The 20,590-nt window shown below is 37.0% G+C and overlaps 1 long non-coding RNA gene across 1 annotated transcript; it reads right to left on the bottom strand.

Annotated features, from left to right (window-relative positions):
• Positions 1-767: 767 nt before the first annotated feature.
• On the bottom strand, positions 768-20,566 carry LOC117299522. Its single transcript, XR_004520084.1, has 3 exons — positions 20,381-20,566; positions 15,618-15,622; positions 768-779 (listed from the first exon to the last, which is right to left on the bottom strand). It is a non-coding gene; the product is annotated as an uncharacterized LOC117299522 (long non-coding RNA).
• Between the last annotated feature and the right edge of the window lie 24 nt (positions 20,567-20,590).

Here is a 20,590-nt window from a genome sequence, read left to right as displayed (position 1 = left end):
CGAGGCAGACGAAAATATTTACAGATCGTGAATTTAATAAAAAGGGTATGGATAGAAAGATTGATGCCTGGATTTAACCCTTTGAAAATCAAAAAAATAGTTAATGGCCTGACGTTTCGACCCTAGACGAGTCTTTCTCGAAGGCTAAATGACAACACAACAAACATGAACAGGTAACTAAGTGAAACATAAGCAGTGAAGTGGAAATACATGAATGGGGTTAGAAAGCATACATAAAAAAGCAGGGGGTAAACAATGAATAGGTGGGACAAAGGGGGGTGAAAATCCGTTACAATAGAGTCCCAGATATAAGTCCATATTGAGATAATTAAGAAATGAATGTAACCTACGATAGATTTGTTATTTTTGTTTTATCACTTTAAAGGCAGTGGACACTTGGTAATTACTCAAAATAATTATCAGCATAAAACCTCACTTGGTAACGAGTAATGGGGAGAGGTTGATATTATAAAACATTGTGAGAAACGTCTCCCTCCGAAGTGGCGTAGTTTTCGAGAAAGAAGTGATTTTCCACGAATTTGATTTTGAGACCTCAAGTTTAGAACTTGAGTTCTCGAAATCAACCATCTAAACGCACACAACTTCGTGTGACAAGGGTGTTGTTTTCGTTCATTATTATCTCGCAAATTCGACGACCAATTGAGCTCAAATTTTAACAGGTTTGTTATTTCATGCATATGTTGAGATACACCAAGTGAGAAGACTGGTCTTTGACAATTACCAATAGTGTCAAATGTATTTAAGCATTCTTTGAATTTCTCCCGTCTAAATTTTCTCGATTATGAATTTATAAACATGCTTTTTGCCAGTCACCTTTTTTAAGCCGTCTCTAATCACCAACTATTCCATTGGCATTTTTCTTATGTAGGTGTTGGAAATAATTTTGTTGAAAACGTTCCATGAATAAAAAAATAAATAAAAAAACATTGTATTATTATTTCGAACCCCTCTACATACCCGCTGAAAACGCGATTATCATAAGATGACCCCAAACTATAGTCTGTGGTCATCTTTAAACCATCACGTGGTACATCACAATTTTGGGGGGAAGGTAAAAAAAAAAAAAAAAAAAAAAATCTTTTTGAAAACAAAACAACACAAAAACTAAAACATGTCAGAATTGATTGATCAATCAAAGCTTATGGGTCATTCCATGTCAGACCATTGCACTTGTCTACCTCATGTCTTCCGATTTTGATAAAAATTGCTGTGATTGTAGGTCCTAATGAGCAATGAATGCACACCAATTTTCAGCCCGATCGGACTTTCCATGTGGTCAGGGCAGAAACCACTAAAATCTGACATTTTTAGGGTAAAATACCTTCTTTTTGGTAAAAATATGCCATAACCATATCAATTTTTATCACATATATGCAATTTTGGTATCAAATTGATGAGAATTGCATGCTCAAATCAATTCTTTTATCAAAAATAAATTTTCTGAAATGTAGTAGGTCACTGTAATCTTTAATATGTCATCCTGACCTTTGACCCCTTTTTTTAAATAATGTATCTCTCCAAAAATCAACGAAAACAAAATCATTTGATAGAGCATGTCTTCCTCTATCAGAATCCACTAAGAAACAATTGGGCTCTTCATAATTTACAAGTTTATTACTATTTTTGTACTGGTCACTATGATCTTTAATATGTTATCGTGACCTTTGACCTAATTTTTGAAATAACGCATCATTCCAAAAGTCAATGAAATGAAAATCACTTGATAGAGCATGTCATCCTCTATCAGAATCCACTAAGAAACAACTGGGCTCTTCAAAATTTACAACTTTAAGACTATTTTTGTACAGTTGGTAGGTTACAAATTAGTCAATTTATACATGTACTTTACTTTATAAATAAATAAAAATAAAAAACTTTCCAAAGTTACTAAAATTGTTATTGGTGTGGGATTTTTTCATGTTGAGGGCTGATGTGGTCTAACCAGAATCATACTTTAAAATACCAGCAGTGACGCACCCAGGATTTAATTTGGGTTGTGGGTGGAGGGGGTGGGGGGAGAGCATTTTTCCGAAACAAAATTCTTTCCAAGATGGTAAACAAAAAATGTCACCACGCTGCAACTCTGACTTCATCGGAAGGTTAGCATGCCTTTTCGTGTGCTATACGGTTAAATGGAAATCGCACAGTTAGCACAAAATCTGCTGCTGAGCAGCTCCATTAAAATGGGCACTGAAGTCAGAATTGCAGCATGGTGAACAAATTGTTCTTGAGGATTTCTCAGAAAGTTACTATGCATTAATTTGTTGTTCAAGATTCATCACAGGGGGTTAAAGTAAGACTGCATAAGTTTGTGATCTACTGAAGAAAGGCAGACAGCTTCTCCATCTCAACCTTGATGTAATCTCTAACTGGGATCACCAATAATCACAGTGGTGCACCCGAAGGGGGGGGGGGGGGGGGTGGGGGACGATGGGTCTGGGGGATTGATCCTAGCCCCTCCAAGGTATTCAATTTGTTTGTTTGATTTGTTTTGATTTTTTGTTTTTTACAATCTTCGAAAGAAATTTTCGGGGAAAATATGGCCCACCCCCCAAAACTAATAAATCCAGGGTGTGTCACTGCTGATAGTTTAAATTCTGATTCTGGCTAAACCACATTCAGCCCTCAACAAGAAACAAATCGCAAAGCATGAACACTTTAAGTAACTTTAGAAACAGAAGAGTGAGGTTTGTTGGTGGATTTATTATGTAAAGTATATAAATTGACTAATTTGTGACCTAACAACTGTACACAAATGGTCATAAAATTGTAAATTTTGAAGAGCCCAGTTGTTTCTTGGTTGATTGTGAGAGGGGAAAACATGTTCTATCAAGAGATTTTTATTTCATTGATTTTTGGAATGATATATTATTTAAAAAACTGGGTCAAAGGTCACGATAACATATTCAAGATTATAGTGACCTACATTTCAGAAAAAATACAAAATTTGCATATATGTGATCAGAATTGACATGGTTTTGACATATTTTTACCAAAAAGGTGGTATTTTACCCTACAAATGTCAGATTTTAGTCGTTTCTGCCCTGACCAAGGGCTAAAAATTGCTGTGCATTCATTGCTCATAAGGACCTACAATCACAGCAATTTTTTTCAAAATCGGAAGACATGAGGTAAAAAAGTGCGATGGTCCGACATGGAATGACCCTTATATGTTTCATGTAAGTTACGTTTTAATTGGTTTCAATCAGATTTGTTTATGTTTCTATTTAATTACAAATTAATGTTTGATCGTTTTTGGCTGAAACTGACAAAATGTGTGGGGTGTTTCATGTTGATGTATATGTTTGGTTAGTTCCCGTTATCGCCCTATCCAGAAAATGTTGGTTGCGTCAATGTCATAATTGTTAAGTGTCATGGCCGAGCGGTTAAACACACCGGATTCAAGCTCCGTCTGGTGTTTGATCAGCAGAGTGTGGGTTCGGAACCCGGTCGTGACACTTTCTACATAAAACTGGGGAGGTAGTGCTTTCTGCTCTACCGGCCAGGCTTCGGACTGATGATACCCAGGACTGTAAAAATGGTAACCCTGTTTCAGCCCTATAGGAGTACGTGGCAACGGCCTCTGGACAAAAATAATTGTAGCCCACACCTTGAAGTGGCCTTCGGGCCTTGTGTGTCTGGCGACTTGCATGGAAAAAAAAATAAAAATAAAAAAAATAATGAATGAAATAATAAATGAACGTGGCCGGACTGCAGAGAAGTAATCACACAAATCCTATAAATCCACCAATGGCGTCCCAAACTGAATGTGATCTCTTGAACTTGAATTTACGTTTATCCTTCAATCAATAAAACACGCTACAAATATAGCACAGTACAGTCACTTCAAAAAAGTCCAACAAAGCTGGGCATTCTGCATAATATACACAGGTTGACAAAACCCGTTTAAACTAGCCCTACATATTAAATATTTATCTGAAAAATACTAATAAAACACAAAGACAGGCTCAAAGAGAGCTCTAGCACACAAACCATAGCTAGTAATGGTGTGGTAGGATTTCATAAACCCTTCGGGGATTTTGCAAGTTCCGCCAGGAGGGAAATTTGGTTTTCACGTATCAAATATTGGTAACATTATTAGTCTAAACACACTCGCCCCCGTGCGATGTTGAGTCAATATTGCTTTGGTTCTCGGGAAATGTTGGCCGATAAGTGCAAGCGTGGGGTCTTTCCTTGCTCTGTGCCTACTGTACATTGATATATGTTTCTATCTCACCGAACGCTCAGTGTTTGTCGATACAACTTCGCCTAATAATTACTGAAGCATAACTACAATATTATCATATTATTTTGTGTACAGAGTGAATTATTTATGTCCATAGAAAACAAGGCCCTACTTATTGCGTGTACGACATAATACACTTTCATGAAAATATTCAATTCATAAATACCTAAGTCAGTTTCGCTATCCATATTGGTGGAGAGCGCGGCACGTGGGAGTGTTTAAACCTTTGGTAATGACCAGTAAAAAGTGTTGAAACACGGCGTGACACGCGAGCTTGCACCTGTGCTTATAGGACAGTTTCTTCATTCCTATTGGTCGAGATCAACGGCAGGGACAGTTGTGCCACATCACGCGAGGCGCGCGACGCGCACAGCAATCTCCTTATAAGGAGTTGTTTACCCGAGGGCCTTACCATTTTATAGCTGGAGGGGTGTTGTGTTGAAAGACTTCATTGAACAAATTATAATGTTTGCAATTTATTTTACTTTTTGACAAAAAGTGATGATTTTTGTTTTGACCGAAAAGGTATTTATGAATAGGAATCAAAGTGTGTTGAATCGGTTTTCAACAAGTGGTTTAAACCCGCCGAAGCCTGGTTCTTGATAATTTACCTCGACTTCGTCTCGGTAAAATTATCAAGAACCAGGCCTCGGCGGGTTGGAAAACCTCTTCACAAACAAATTGATTCCCTTGTTACTTCCCGGATGCGCTCCCCGGACCCCGTCAAAGGTTCAAAGGTCACCGCGAATTACACCGGGCATCTGGAAGTAAAAAAGTTGATCGAGTAAGAAGGGAATAAATAAGCACATCTTCAATTGCCATTTTTGTCTGTATGGCTGGATCCCCCGCCGACACCCCACACCCCAATCGTGTTGTGGTCGCCTTTCTCGTAGGGTTAATTTGCCTTACCACTATTCGCTAAAAGGAGGAAGCGGGACAAGTGTTTACTGATCGTGGCATAAAGAAAATTGTTGTGATATAGATACATTGATTCAACTGTTGAGAATCCGTCACAGTCGAGTGATATATATATAAAGTGTTTGGTCTTTACTGCCGGCATGAACACCCGCCAGTAGTCCATATTGAGATAAAAAGGGTATACATCAATGGTGGTAAGCATTATTTGAATATATTAAGTACAAAGTGAACAACTATTTCACGGTCAGCTTCTAGGTTGGATCATGGATCAACCAATATTTGAAACCGTTTCAGTTTCTGCCCTTAAAATAAGTTGTAATCCACCTAACAAGAAGGCACTGCAATAAAGGAAATAATAACAACCTTAATCATATTGTGACCCGCTCTAACGAAATGAGGAATGTCTAGTAAAGTCTCATTACGCACATGTTCGTCCTGAAAAAAAATTGCACCCAATGCAAACATACACTGGTTACGCTCTAGGGACGAGTACGAATGCCCCATTAAACAAATATTTAAGTACAGCCTGTTAAATTTTGTATGACACAATTATCACAGCATTATGAATTATTTATCGAATTATGTATATGGAAATGCTCAATGCGTGACGAGACAACTTAGCCAAATTGTTGCTTGCGCATATACATTACTATCATTATAATACGTTCCCCGGAGCCACTTGTGGAGCCAATTATAGGTAGTGCAACCACCCCTTTTTGTGCTACCAATAAGTATGCACTATATTTAACGTCAGTTGATTTGTGTTAAGTACCAGTAAACGGTATTTCAGTTTTGTTCTAGAGTTTTTGTTGTTAAAAATAGATACTCAAGTTAAACTATTTCCATCGTCTGTATGTTATGGTATACAATGCAAAAATATGATTTAACTTTTGTTGTATAGCATCAAGGTTTTTAAGGGCATTTTGAAGAAGCAACATCGCACACATGTTAAACTCAATTATGGTTGGGACCAACCCTGATCTGAGAAAATCGAATAAGCGCGAGACTTGCATTTCAGTTGTTTTTACGTCGTTGATGTCACTCGTTAGAGGCAGTGGACACTATTGGCAATTGTCAAAGACTAGCCTTCACAGTTGGTGTATCTCAACATATGCATAAAATAACTAACCTGTGAAAATTTGAGCTCAATCGGTCATCAAAGTTGCGAGATAATAATGAAAGAAGAAAACACCCTTGTCACACGAAGTTGTGTGCGTTTAGATGGTTGATTTCGAGACCTCAAGTTCTAAATATGAGGTCTCGAAATCAAATTCGTGGAATATTACTTCTATCTTAAAAACTATGGCACTTTAGCGGGAGCCATTTCTCACATGTTGTATACCACCAACCTCTCCTTATTACTCGTCACCAAGAACGGTTTTATGGTAATAATTTTTTTGAGTAATTACCAAAAGTGTCCACTGCCTTTAAGGTGTCCCAATTGGTTGAGCTGACGCAATACTCGCTGAGAGAGTAAATTTGTGCGTGTGATGCACATGACCAAATTATGAATAGAAAAATATTTGTCATGTAACGCATCATAATTGATCTGATGTTTCAGCCTATTTCTTAATCTCTGGGAGACTGTTCCATAACTGAATTATTCGTTATTCGTGTATTTTGTTATTACAATTAATCGCAATTAAATAAAAATGTCGCGCTTGAAAGTTAAGAAATTTGATTGGAGATTCAAACTTACCGACTTACACGAACTATCCAGAATCATTAGTTAGTGATCAGTATTGACATCGAACTATACAATAATAATAGTATTTTAACAGGGAACAACACAAAACAGAAACAAAATTGTCATTTCTTGGTTACATATTGTGTGCAAAAATTGTTGTACTACTAGTTGCAGGTCGCTGCGATAAAAATAATAGCATAGCACTAACAGGGGTTCAATAGTCGTTTCTTTAAAGACGGGCATTTCAAATGGGTTTGTTATTTGCATGTCAACCTACTTGGAATAACCAGAAAACCACTTGACCACCCAGCCTCATAAAAAACATACACTGTAACAATGCGGTAGGAGAAAACTTTGCTAGCTTGTGTTTGTAGAAAAAAGGAAAACACATCAAAACAAAATAGCAAATAGCCTTGTCAATGGCAATGGTCGAGAGTAGGCCCACGCAGTACAGACCATTATCGCATGCCCCTTCAAAGTTGCTTGTAACATATGGACGCTAATGATAAATTTAAACAATTAAGTTAATGCCCAGCATTTGTAACGACAAATGAAATTGCCTTTAAAGGCAGTGGACACTATTGGTAGTTACTCAGAATAATTATTAGCATAAAACCTTACTCTGAAGTGATGTAGTTTTCGAGAAGGAAGTAATTTTCCACGAATTTGATTTCGAGACCTCAGATTTAGAATTTGAGGTCTCGAAATCAAGCATCTGAAAGCACACAACTTCGTGTGACAAGGGTGTTTTTTTCTTTCATTATTATCTCGCAACTTCGACGACCAATTGAGCTCAAATTTCCACAGGTTAGTTATTTTATGCATATGTTGAGATACACCAAGTGAGAACACTGGTCTTTGTCAATTACCAATAGTGTGCAGAGTCTTTAACAATCATATTGTCGAAAATAATGCCGTAGCTATTAATCAATAGTAGCACTGCTTTCCGCGTAAATAATAGCCTAATCCTTGACTATATTTTAAAATTTGAAGCACGATTTTAGTAACTACTTCAACTCTTTTTAAAAACATAACTCTTCAGCAAACCCGGGCAGTGCAGGAAATACACGGTTAATATTAATTTAATTGCATCGAAATTTTCCGTACGAATCGATTGTCCGACGCCTGAACGTCTGCATTTTATTTGTTGAAACAGTTTGAATTTAATTTTAAAATATTCATCCATTTAGGTTTACAACCAAACCTAAACTAATCGAGAATCTTGACTCTTGTTGATGCATCAAAGTGCCGCCTATGGTAATCCGGGAACAACTCATTGAGTTGATCACGACATTGTGATTGTTTGTAACTTGATGGCTTTGTAGAGAGACCTGAGAGTCCGTTTTGTACACAAACCTGTTTCCAAACTGACCTAGACCTATTAATTGTCAGATAAAGGTTCTTGGTCGCAAGTGCCGATGCGACAATTTAACATTTTGTAAGATAACCAAACTTGTGTGTGTTTTTTTTTTTTTTTTTTTTTTTTTTTTTTATAAATACAAATAATACTTATTTATCGGCACAATATTGTGTGTCGCATTTACGAAGTGTCATAAACAAAGAACACACACGACGTTTATTTTAACATTATTAAAACACATAGAAAAGCGCTTCCGTATCGGGGCAAAATCAAGCAGTTGAGTGTTCGCAAAATAGAGACACATACCAAAAAACATGCATCGTTATTACAGCGAATCAATTCTAATCCAATTGGGTCATAGTGGCTAATATTTGGATGACCTATATAACGACCATTGTTTGAACCGACTATGTCTTTCTAACAGGCCCAATTTTTGATTCATCAATGACACTTCAGCCACACATCAACAACATTGTTCGTTTATCATCATATCACATCAGGAATATAGGTAAGATTCGCAAGTACTTGGACAAAGGTGCCACTGAAAAGGTCATTCACGCATTTGTTACTTCTCGTCTTGACAACGGCAATGCTCTTCTCTACAGTCTTCCTAACAACCAGATTTCCAGACTTCAACGGCTCCAAAATACTGCTGCTCGCATTGTGACACTGTCTAGAAAATCCTGTTCTATCACCCCCATTCTGAAACAACTACACTGGCTCCCTATCTCTCAACGAATCATCTTCAAGCTGATGCTCATTGTCCACAAAGCTCTTAGTGGCAAGGCTCCCCACTATATTTCTGAACTGCTTCAAGTTTACACTCCATCAAGGAATCTTCGATCAAGTTCTATGCTTCTCCTCATTGAACCCAAGTCTCGACACTCATGGGGTGACAGGTCTTTTTCTTCAGCCGCCCCACGCATCTGGAACTCTCTACCACTTAATCTTCGATCTTGTCTTTGTACTGCAAAATTCAAGTCTCTTCTCAAAACTTATCTTATGTCACAGGTTTTCAATGACTAATTTTGTTGTGTCTGTTTTTTTTTCTTTGTGTTGTGTTTTGTTTTTGTTTTGTTTTTGTTTTTTTGTGGTTTTACTGCGCCTTGAACACCCAGCAGGGTGGATATGTGCGCATTACAAGTCTTATTATTATTATTATTAATATCAATAGACTATGGAGTTACATGCGTTTCCCTATACTCATATCAAAATGTACTGTACGATGGCAAAATTACCTGCAAATTATGTTTTTGGTATTTTTTGTTTTAAACGCTTAATCATCCCAAATGTCTTATACATTTGATATGTTCTTAAATTAAATGTTTGCTTTTATTTCAGCTCATTGAATGGCTGTTGAGTTTTGTTTTTCTTTTATATATATACGTAAAGGTTTCGCAGGCCAACTTAAACATACATTCATTCATGTTAACACCCAGCTTAACTCAATTAATTTAATTATATTTTAAAAGTTCAGCATTATTATCTCGCAACTTCGACGACCGATGATGAGCGTCAAATTTTCACAGGTTTTATATTTTTTGCATATGTTGAGATACACAATGTGAGAAGTCTGGTCTTTTGACAATTACCAATAGTGTCCAGTGTCGTTAGGTTTCGTGAAAGCAAGCACTACGAGGTGGTCAACCATTAGACTTCAAGGGCTTCGGTAATATTATATTAAACCCAAGCCCCACTTATTCACACAAAACCTCATCCAGAACCGGTTTGTATTGTCTTGCTGTTGCTGTTGATCCCTTTTCTAAAGAATTCTCTCGTGGGTTCAGGGCTGCTCACAGAATGACATTGATATGGTCCTTTCTTACATTGTATTACATACCGTACAATGGACCATCCGCAAACCCATCACGTAGAGTGTGTGTTGATTGGTCAATCCCACCTGGACACTGTCAAGTATTCTTAGAAAGCAAGTGTCACTGATCCCATGACCTGTCAGAGCAAGTCGACACCAAGCGTATGTGGAAACACACGGCCATGTTTTGTTCACAAACACAGGTTTGTTTGGAGTGGCTTGTTTTCCAGTCAATGTATCCAAGTCTGTATAAACAACCATGGCCCCTTTTTATAGAGCTGCTAAGCACAACAATTAATTTGCTAAGCATGGAACCTCTTTCTCGATAAAAAAAAAACAGGATTAACAACCAAATTTCCACGTGATTTCCATGATAAGCAAGCAACAGGTGAGTACCAGAAACAAGCAATATGCAACAAATGGAAACTTGGTTCGACCGTTCGTAATGATGAAAATTTCACGCTAAGCACGTTTTTTTTTATCTGAGCAGCTCTACGAACTTTGTTCAGGCCCAGGCCAAAGGGACCCATAGAATATTGCTCAAACATGGCTGACATGACAGCTCATCGAGGCGTGCCGTGGCCGAATAGAGAAGAGCGCATCAGAAACCACCCAGTCCAACGGCAATGTGTGGTTTTTTTTTTTTAAGATGAGTTGTCAGTGTTACCCATAGTGATTTGCCTCGTGACTCCACACTTTGGCATTCAATTAAGATTGTTAACATTGAACCGCAGTACAGATTAACCAAAACATTTTGTGAAATTAGTCCCGTATATTCCTTGTTTAATGTGTTGAGAATTTAAAGGGGGTCCATACATTCGCTAAGTACAGCAGTTTCCGATCGCACAAAGCATGGTTCGAATTATTATATATATATTTTTTTTTTCATAATGTGGAAATGTTGATTTATATTAGTTTGTATCCATTAAACAGCTATCCTGGAAAACATCACAGTCAGTAACGATTCTCAAAAAAAAAAATATATCCAGGAAGGGATTATTGTTCCTTTGTGGACATTACCGATCCGGATCTCAAAAACGCGACCACATTTTGGTATTTGGGTTTTCTGGTATATATCTCAACATTCATTTATAAAGTAAACATTCAAACGGTAAAAACAAACAACAACTCTAACTTTGTACTATGCTTTTGCCTGAAAATTAAACAGCTTGCGGGTAGGGCTTTAGCTTAAACAAAAATAATACGTTTATTTTTACTATTAACCTTTAATAAAGCCGAAACAATAGTTATAATACAATAAAACGATGGGTACCACTATGACAAAACATTAAAAAAAAAGTAAACATGCTGGTATACTTCAACTTTAATAAATCAACCAGGCTGTATGTAGCTACAAACCTAAATAATATTTCATAAAATTCATAGTTCATCCCATAGTGGAATGTAGATTCTTTATTTATTGTGTAGTCAGGTTGCATCACGTGATGGCTTTTTGGAATATCAGTGTCTAAATCAACAATCCAGTGTAAGCATTAAGTTGTTAACTACATATCCGACTGCCAAAAAAACATGCATACTAACATGCACTTCTTCACTAAAGGACAATATTATAGGCGAACAATCAAAAGTGTAATTCCCCCGTTTTCCTTTTTGTATTTTACTACCTGTAAATGGTTGTGTAATGCTTGACAAAAACGACCGTTATAAACTATAAAATTATAAACCTATAAATTATAAACCTATAAGCTGCCATCTTAGAGGTACAACGGTGACGAAACGATCAAAACGCACGGTGTGTACGCGCGGCGCATAGAATTGGCCAATGAACAACCTCCTTTTGACCTTTGGTTGACGTAATGTGCAGAAGGAATATGTTAAACATATCAAGTAGACCCTATCGTGACGAGTTCAAAGTTTGATAACAATTCAGAATTTGGCCATTCAATTTCGTTTTGGGTCGAGTCAAATTCCTTAAGCACTCTGTTCAATTTAGCGTAGCGTCATTCTTTTTCGTGACACACACGCCTCAAGAAGCGTCTGCGAATTTGAATGCTGCTTTGATGAATTGTTAAATTGAATGATTATTTTGTGAATTCGAAAGACGCAACATAACATTTGACTAATCCCAAAACGAAATCGATTGACGCTTTTGAGTAGCATTCGATTTTGCGTGAAATAGAATAGCTTGGTGGTTAAACTGGCTGCTCTTTTTCCGAATTTGACCGAGAAAACCTATACTATTATTATTATTAATGATATTTTTTATTCTTTGTTAAGGCTCGCGATCATTGAAGCATGTTTTAAGATTATATAAAATCCACTTAATGGATTGTATTACACGCATGCAGGTCAAACATAATCATTGGGGTGTGTACTTTAAAATAATTACCAGGACGTAAGTTTGTCTTTGTCCTTTCTGTATATGATTGATATTCGTCTACCCGAAGTGTTTGTTCTATACAGAATATGTTCGCTAACAAAACAGTTGCTGGCAGTGAAAGCACTTGCTGTAATCCACCATTATACATAAACTGACAAACTGTAGAAGTTTGAGATTGATCGGCAATCTGGGTCACGAAAAAAGAGAGTAAAAAACACATTGCACATTTTAACGAATGAAACGCTCACGGAGCAATAAACTCCAAACGCGACATTAGATTATGTATTTTTCATCAAATAATATAACATTTTAGACAGAAATAAATTATCCACTTTAGACAAAATTACTAATTGCATTAGTACAAAACATCCATTAGACCGTGTCAAATTGTCCCATTAAATTTGTTATGCTGGTCAAATTGTCCCATTAAATTTGTAAGGCTGAATTGTACAAACATGACGGGATAATACATTGCGGCAGTTTGTTAGAAGCCATACCAAGCACTTAGCAACAGTATACGGATTATGGACGTATGTTGAGCGTTTTGCCAATACTTTGTGTGTTGAAAAAAATATATCGAATGTTCGTTACCAGACGTAGTTTTCTCAGACACAAAAAGCAAAAGAACGGAAACTGTTTAATTCAAAATAATATGCATTCTTTAAAGGAACACGTTGCCTTGGATCGGTCGAGTTGGTCTTTGAAAAGCGTTTGTAACCGTTTGCTATAAAATTGATATGGTTAGAAAGATGTTGTAAAAGTATAAAACAATGATCTACACAAATATGCCTCAAAATTGCGTGGTTTTCGTTTTACCTCGTCGACTAACAAGGTCGGCCATTTATGCGAGTCAAAAAGTTGACTCCCATAAATGGCCGACCGTGTTTATTCGCGACGTGAAAGGAAAGCCGTGCAATTTTGAGTGATACTTGTGTGGATCATTATATTCTACTTGTTAAACATCTTTCCAACCATATACATTTCATAACAAACGGTTTCAACCGCTTTTTTATAGACCAACTCGTCCGATCCAAGGCAACGTGTTCCTTTAAGGAAAACAAATCAATTTTGGAAGTTTTACTAGACACTATAGGCTCTTTGCATGAATCCGTCCACGTTTGTTTCGTGCATCGACGTAATGCTTTATTTGCATTGCATTATGTATTTGGGTTTTACTTGGAAGATAGTGTCATTCTGAAAACGTGACAGTACAGAACTATACAGTGCGTCTAATCATTATTGTCAGAAAATCCAGGCTCTACACACAAACGGCTAACCATGCATGGATCGACTGGCATCCCTTTAGAGGAGTCCCCTTTCAACAAAAAATATTAAATGCCCAGACAAGACAAGGGATGAATACTTAATAACAAATAAATTAGGAGTAAGACAAAACAAACATTCTGTTTCAAATTCCTGGTGAAAAAAACTACTGCCATTTAATTTCAACAATAAATGTAGCTAATTTGCATGTAAGCAACGCTCAAAATAACTGGACTTTTATTCCCAGGAAAATAACATAATTTTAACAATAATAGGCAGTGTATTTGAAATAGGTATTTTAATGTTTTTTTCCCCCTTTTGTTCTTCTTCTTTTTTGCAGCAATCGCAACACGTAAATTACAGTAAATATTTCACAGGGAGTCACCCGTCCAAAATCATCCCGTTTAAATATTCCACTCAAACCCATTCCCACTTGAAGACAAAAGTCCCACAAGGCAGTGGAACAAAGATACAATGATAAAGTTAAAGAATTGTGACTATTGCATTTTTCTAATTGTATTCATTTTTTTTTTTTTTACACTTAAAGTTTGGGACATTTTCTCCGGAAGATTGTTCCTTTAAAGCCATTAGACATTTTTGGAACAGAAAAAAAAATAGTTCACAGATTTACAAATAACTTACAGGGTTTACAGAAGGTCATGGTGAAAGACTTCTCTCGAAATGTTATTCCATAAAATGCTTTACTTTTTGAGAAAACATTAAAACATTTATCAATTCTCGTTGCCATTAATTACGGATTTATTTTAAACACATGTCATGACACGGCGAAACGTGCGGAAACAAGGGTGGGTTTTCCCGTTATTTTCTCCCGACTCCGATGACCGATTGAGCCTAAATTTTCACAAGTTTGTTATTTTATATGTGGTTGTGATACACGAAGTGTGGGCCTTTGGACAACACTGTTTACCGAAAGTGTCCAATGGCTTTAAGGACCTCTGAAATGTTTCTAAATAATTGAACCTAGGTATACTTATTTTGTCCTTAGCAATGCAATACTTAGTGACTTAGATCAATCGCAGTGAAATCAAAATACAGAAAAATGAAAACGCAACCTACCTTGTGCATCCGAGGATGTGACCAACCGTGCTCCAAACATCCACAACGGCAGAGCCATCCGCGTTACGAACCACATGTACCGTCTGATATCATCCATGATTGTGCGCGGAAATAGGCGACACTGCGAGTATAAAACCAGGCTTCGACACACGGTGTATGGGAGGTAAGCACTGGTGTGCGATGCGCAGTGCGCAGCTTGCTCAGTTGTATTGATGATACGGACCGTACACAAAATAAAACAATAAATTGTTCAGCTTAAGGGAAAATTCCTCTTTGTATGGGGTTTTTCTTCGCAACCGAAACCATGATCTCAACGGCAAAGGGAGCTAGTTGCTCTTTTATACAAAATGAAAGGGGCATAAATATTTGTAAAAAATGTCTTAGAATTTTTTTTTTTTTTGCAAATAATATGTTGAAACTGTTATTGTGTGCTAAATACTGGTGGGGGGCACGATCAACAATCTGCAATGAATTAATGAGGGTAAATTCTGGTCAGAGTTAATATTCATTAAACAGTAAAGAAAATGAACAGTGCAACATTTCATTTCATTTTTTTTTTACTGATTAACTCATATGACTTGAGAAGGAGAACCCCTTAAACAAACAAAAGTTGAACGATCGTTAGACAGTGACAATAAGGAGTGATTCAAAGAGTGCAAAAGCTAAGAAGCTGCGATTGACAGATAAGATGAGACGGTGATCCCAAGAGTGCGCCCGATTGTAATGATTTAAGCACTAGGTGGCTACAGATGCAAGTCTGTGTCTAGCTTGAACATCTGAAGCCGGACTTTATTCGGCCTGTAAGACCAGTGTCTGTTTACCATTGCCGATAAGCACTGTCGACCCGTCTAGTCCGTCCTAAATAATGATGACAGCACTAGAAGGATTCACGAAAACTTCAAATCCGTCATGGAAAATACAACGAACGGTGAAACTGGCTGGCAGCTCAACTCTGCAGAGTATAGCCCGGTTCATACTTCCTGCGAATGCGAATGCGAAGCGAATGTTGACGTCACAAAATTCGCAACGAATATTCGCAGCAGTTCAGCTCTGAAAGGATAGTTGTGACGTCAAGTTCTCGTCAAATTCACTTCGCATTCGCATTCGCAGGAAGTATTTAACCGGGCTCATGATTGGAGCCATTTAGTTAATGTAGGCCAATCACATTTATGGCCCGTGGCTGTACATTGTATTATAAAACTTCAACCCAGTTTGAACGCACGTGCTTCTCTGCGGCAACTAGATTCGATATACAGCCATTGGCCTGCATTGGCCTGCATTGATCTTGACGACACAGTCCACATGCAATATGAATTGGTTTCTAACGTTTTATTTGAACGGAGCTGATGAGTTTTACGGTTCTAGTTCAGGTCAACCAAATCAATTATTTAAAGCAATGAAGTTCAAGACATCATAACCCCACTTATAGTTCTTGTTTTAATGATCTGTACCTGGTCAATGGATGCACACACTTGCTTTATTGACTTAAATAGCGAGGGCGCGAAAGTGCAGTAACCTGGTGAGAGCTATACGGTTCCATGCGGCCTGATCGGAGAGGTTTCGCAAGTCTACAGATTTTGCGAAACAAAAACCAGCATGCGGCGGACGTGAACGGATATCTGTATCTGTATCTGTATCCACACGCTTGCAAAACCTCTCTATTATTTTGATCGAAACGACTCATCCCAAGTCCAAAGTGATTTGGGTTTAAAGCCACGTTTGAAACAGGGTTTCCGATCTTGCAGGTAAGTTCAATGCAGGTCAACAGGTCAAATACTAATGCAAAGTTTATGTGTCGGGATATGAAAAACTACTGCACCGTTAATTATGCAGACATAAATGCAATTTTCCTTTACCGAAACTACCTATAATCATCAGTCAAATTCAGTGTAAATTTGAGGAGACTATCGGGAGAGTCAATCCAAATTATGGGTAACATTAATTGCAATATAGGTACTAAAGTGTAGTCAAAATATATTGGTTTGAATTGTTTTTATAGCAAGACATGTCTCAAAGTTTTTATTTCTTAAATTGCAAGTTTCAAAAACAAATCATTACTTGGTTGCACAAGTAACTAATTATAACCATGCATATTGACAAGACAATGTGTTGCTTCATTTCGTAAGCTGTATATTTTATATTTTGTTTATTTACAATCAGTAACATAAACAAATCTAAAACACGGCAATAAGAAAAACATTGCAGCAAAACAAAGCGAGTGACACAATAATGAAAGGTTAATGTCCATGCTTTGTACAAAACGGATACACATCAAGTGAACAAATCTCTCATTCAAAACAAATCACACAAGCAGTGTGCACGGTAAGTAGTTTTGGTGTTTACCTAGACACCGGTGTGTGTAAGCAGTGTATACTGTGGTACTTTACCTGAGTCATGTGGACAAAAATATCACAGGCATGTTTCTCGAGTGGGATTTGAACCCACAACCTTTGCTATTCTAGAGCAGTGTCTAACCAACTAGATTACCGACGTGCCCGGTAGCTAGAGGCAGTTCGAATCCCATGTTTTGGTAGCGGTTACAGCAACGATTATACGAGTTGAATGGCACGATGTGGTCATTTTGACGCAACGTATTGTCATCGACAAGGCCCCGTGGTTGTTGCAAGATGTTTTGGCATACAAAGCCGACTTATAATTAAAGGAACACATTGCCTTGGATTGGTCGAGTTGTTCTTTGAGAAGCGTTTGTGACCGTTTGTTATAAAATGCATATAATTAGAAACATGTTTCAAAAGTAAAATACAGTGATCCACACAATGATCACTCGAAATTGCGTTGTATTCTTTTTACCGCGTCGACTAGCACGGTCCGCCATTTATGGGAGTCAAATTTATGACTGCCATAAATAACCGACCGTGTTAGTTCGCAAACTAAAAGGAAAACCACGCAATTTCGAGGCAAATTTGTGTGGATCGTTGTTTTCAAAACATCTTTCTAACCATATGCAATTTTATAACAAATGGTTACAAACGCTTTTCAAAGACCAACTCGACCGATACAAGGCAACTTGTTCCTTTAACAGGTGAACAATTATTATAACTACAAACGAGACTAGTTAACATGCCCATTAAATGTGTACTTCCATTGAGGAAGCTGTTTGGTTATTCGAACTGTAAGATAACTCCACTGGAAGCATCCCCATTGAACACGACCAACGTATGTTCCCACTCGGCAAAACACCAGTAGAACTCGTCCACACTAGAACTAGGCTAACAAGATTACATACGGTAATTGATTGACCATTTTCGGACGAGGGAACAAATGGGTCATTCAAAGTTCGGTTACTCGTTAAATCCCTCTGGGGATTAGTAACCAAAGATACAAGGATGATCGTCGGTGGAGGCAGGGATTGCCCAAACAAATTGCTATGTATGGCACGTGACCGATGCCGCTATACAGCACGTTTTTTTACACAGAGCAAGGCTTGATTAATTACATGGAACATGCACCTGGTATAATTGGGTGTGTTGAAAAGTAAATCTAGGCCAGATGACGCTTACCGCCGTTATTTGATCCTGAGAAACATTCATTATCTTGATTTGAAATATAAGAAGAAAATATGAAGAGTAAGATGTTGCACGTTCTACGATTTCCCTGAGGCATATAGCAGTCTTCAAAACAAGTACAAATACAAGAAACATGCCCATTTGCACCTGTTGTAATACATGGCAGCTGAAGCTTTTATGCCTCTATTAAACTCATTTAGTGTTGGTAAAAACTATTTGGTGGTGTCAGTAGACTTATCAAGTCTAAACCAGTGCACATTTTCGTGAAAAAAAATGCTTAAAGAGTGTTATGGAAGGGTTTGCGGTAACACCATGTAATGACTATCTCTTTTAAAAATAATAATGTTAAATAGTGTTATTACAATGGAGAAGTCCACCTTAACTCTCAAGGGCCAACTTACTTGCTGTGATGTGGGATATTGTTCTGACTAAAGGGACGCAAACGTATCCCAACCAATTTAAGCACGTTTATTGTTTTACGCACGGGTCAATCCGTTCAGTTTATAAACATGAACCACCAATGGGGACCCTGTCTGGATTCGAACCCTCGAAAGAATTCAGAAACGGTTAATATCATCCCCGGGTTATTAGTGTATGTATTAAAGACTATGGACACTATTGGTAAATGTCAAAGACCAGTATCCTCACTTGGTGTATCTCATCATGTGTATAAAATAATAAACCTATGAAAATGTTAGCACAATTGGTCGTCGAAGTTACTCGCGAGATAATAATTGAGGGAAAAAACACCTTCGTCACACGAAGTTGTGTGCTTTCAGATGCTTCATTTCGAGACCTCAAATTCTAAATCTTAGGTCTTGAAATAAAATTTGTTGAAAATTACTTCTTTCTCGAAAACTACATTACTTCAGAGGAAGCCGTTTCTCACAATTTATGTTATACTATCAACAGCTCCCCTTTAATCGTTTCAAAGTAAAGTTGTATGCTACTAATTATTTTGAGTAATTACCAAAAGTTTCCACTGCCTTTAAGCATACCAACCACATCATTGGGGTTGCATGATTAAATTGGATAGAACTGCATAATTGAATTGCAGGATTGACGAGCCGCATCAATATAATTGAAGCAAACTATGGGATTCCACATTGGGATTTGCACAGTTAGATGTCAGCATGTTTCGTTCTGATTGTCAATGCTCAATGACGAATGAGATCTCAGAGCACATTATCGGCAACGGGAGGTCCTGAATCCAAATTGAATCATGTCTTTCATGTAACAGAAAAACCTTCTTCGAATTCATCGGCGAAATGAAGTCATTCTTCCGAATGACAAAGACATTTCCTTTATCCTGTTGACGGCTTCAATGAATTGACAGTGTCGAGTTGCGGATAGATTGGAAAGTAATGTATAGTAATGTGAAAATGTTGAGCTAGACGATCATGTTAAAAGGGGCGATATCTAACAATTGAATTTAATTTAATTGAAGGGTTTATTCGTCAAGTATATAAAATACATGAATTTTCCAATCATTGTGTACAGCAACACATAACATATTAATAATTCGACAAGCAGTCAGTGGTCTGCAAACACTTTTCAAAAGCTATTTAACTCCAGCAGATGGCGAGTGAGTGATATTTATTTTGTAGTATTTATATTTATAATTGATAGGCTAAGCCATTTTAATTGTTATTGTAATGATTTTTGTTTAATTGTGTTATTGTTCGTTGAATGCTTCTGAATGCAAATTTGAATTATTTATGTTTACTAAACCATTAAACAAACCATAACACATATCCTACTACCATTGATTTCACAACACACTGCAACACTAGAATTGACACAAATTAAAATTATACCGTATAATAACAAACATAAGATTTTCACTTTTAATTCTAAAACACATTTCATCACTTGGTATGATTACTTAAACTTGTCAAACTCAATTAAATTATCCTACATTAACACCAACTTGTACTACATGGACAGTTCATGAAGCAACTTTGTCAAAGGGTATAATGTACTTTTTCTAACACAAAACACAATGTTCACAGATTTACACTAAACTTACACAATTTGAAGATAGTAATAGTAAAGCTTCCCGTAAAATATTTGTGAAAACAAGTTAAACAATGGGTGGTATAAATTATAACTAGCATTTGCTTTTACAACGATCCTTTTCAAGTTTAACTTTTAACTTAAGTTTGCAACAAGTCTACATCTATTTCTAACGAGTCCACAGTAAAGTGTATATCGTAACGAGTCTGGTTGAGTGTAAATTCCTATGAAATAAGTATGCTAACGTTTATCAATAGTATGACGTAACAGCAAAAGTGTTTATCAAACTACGGAATATTTTTACGAATCGTTACAACAGTT

Source organism: Asterias rubens, chromosome 14 (genome assembly GCF_902459465.1).
Source record: "Asterias rubens chromosome 14, eAstRub1.3, whole genome shotgun sequence".
NCBI lineage: Eukaryota > Metazoa > Echinodermata > Asteroidea > Forcipulatida > Asteriidae > Asterias > Asterias rubens.
The sequence above is the reverse complement of the archived record's forward strand: the minus strand, read 5'-3'. Positions and strand labels throughout refer to the sequence as shown.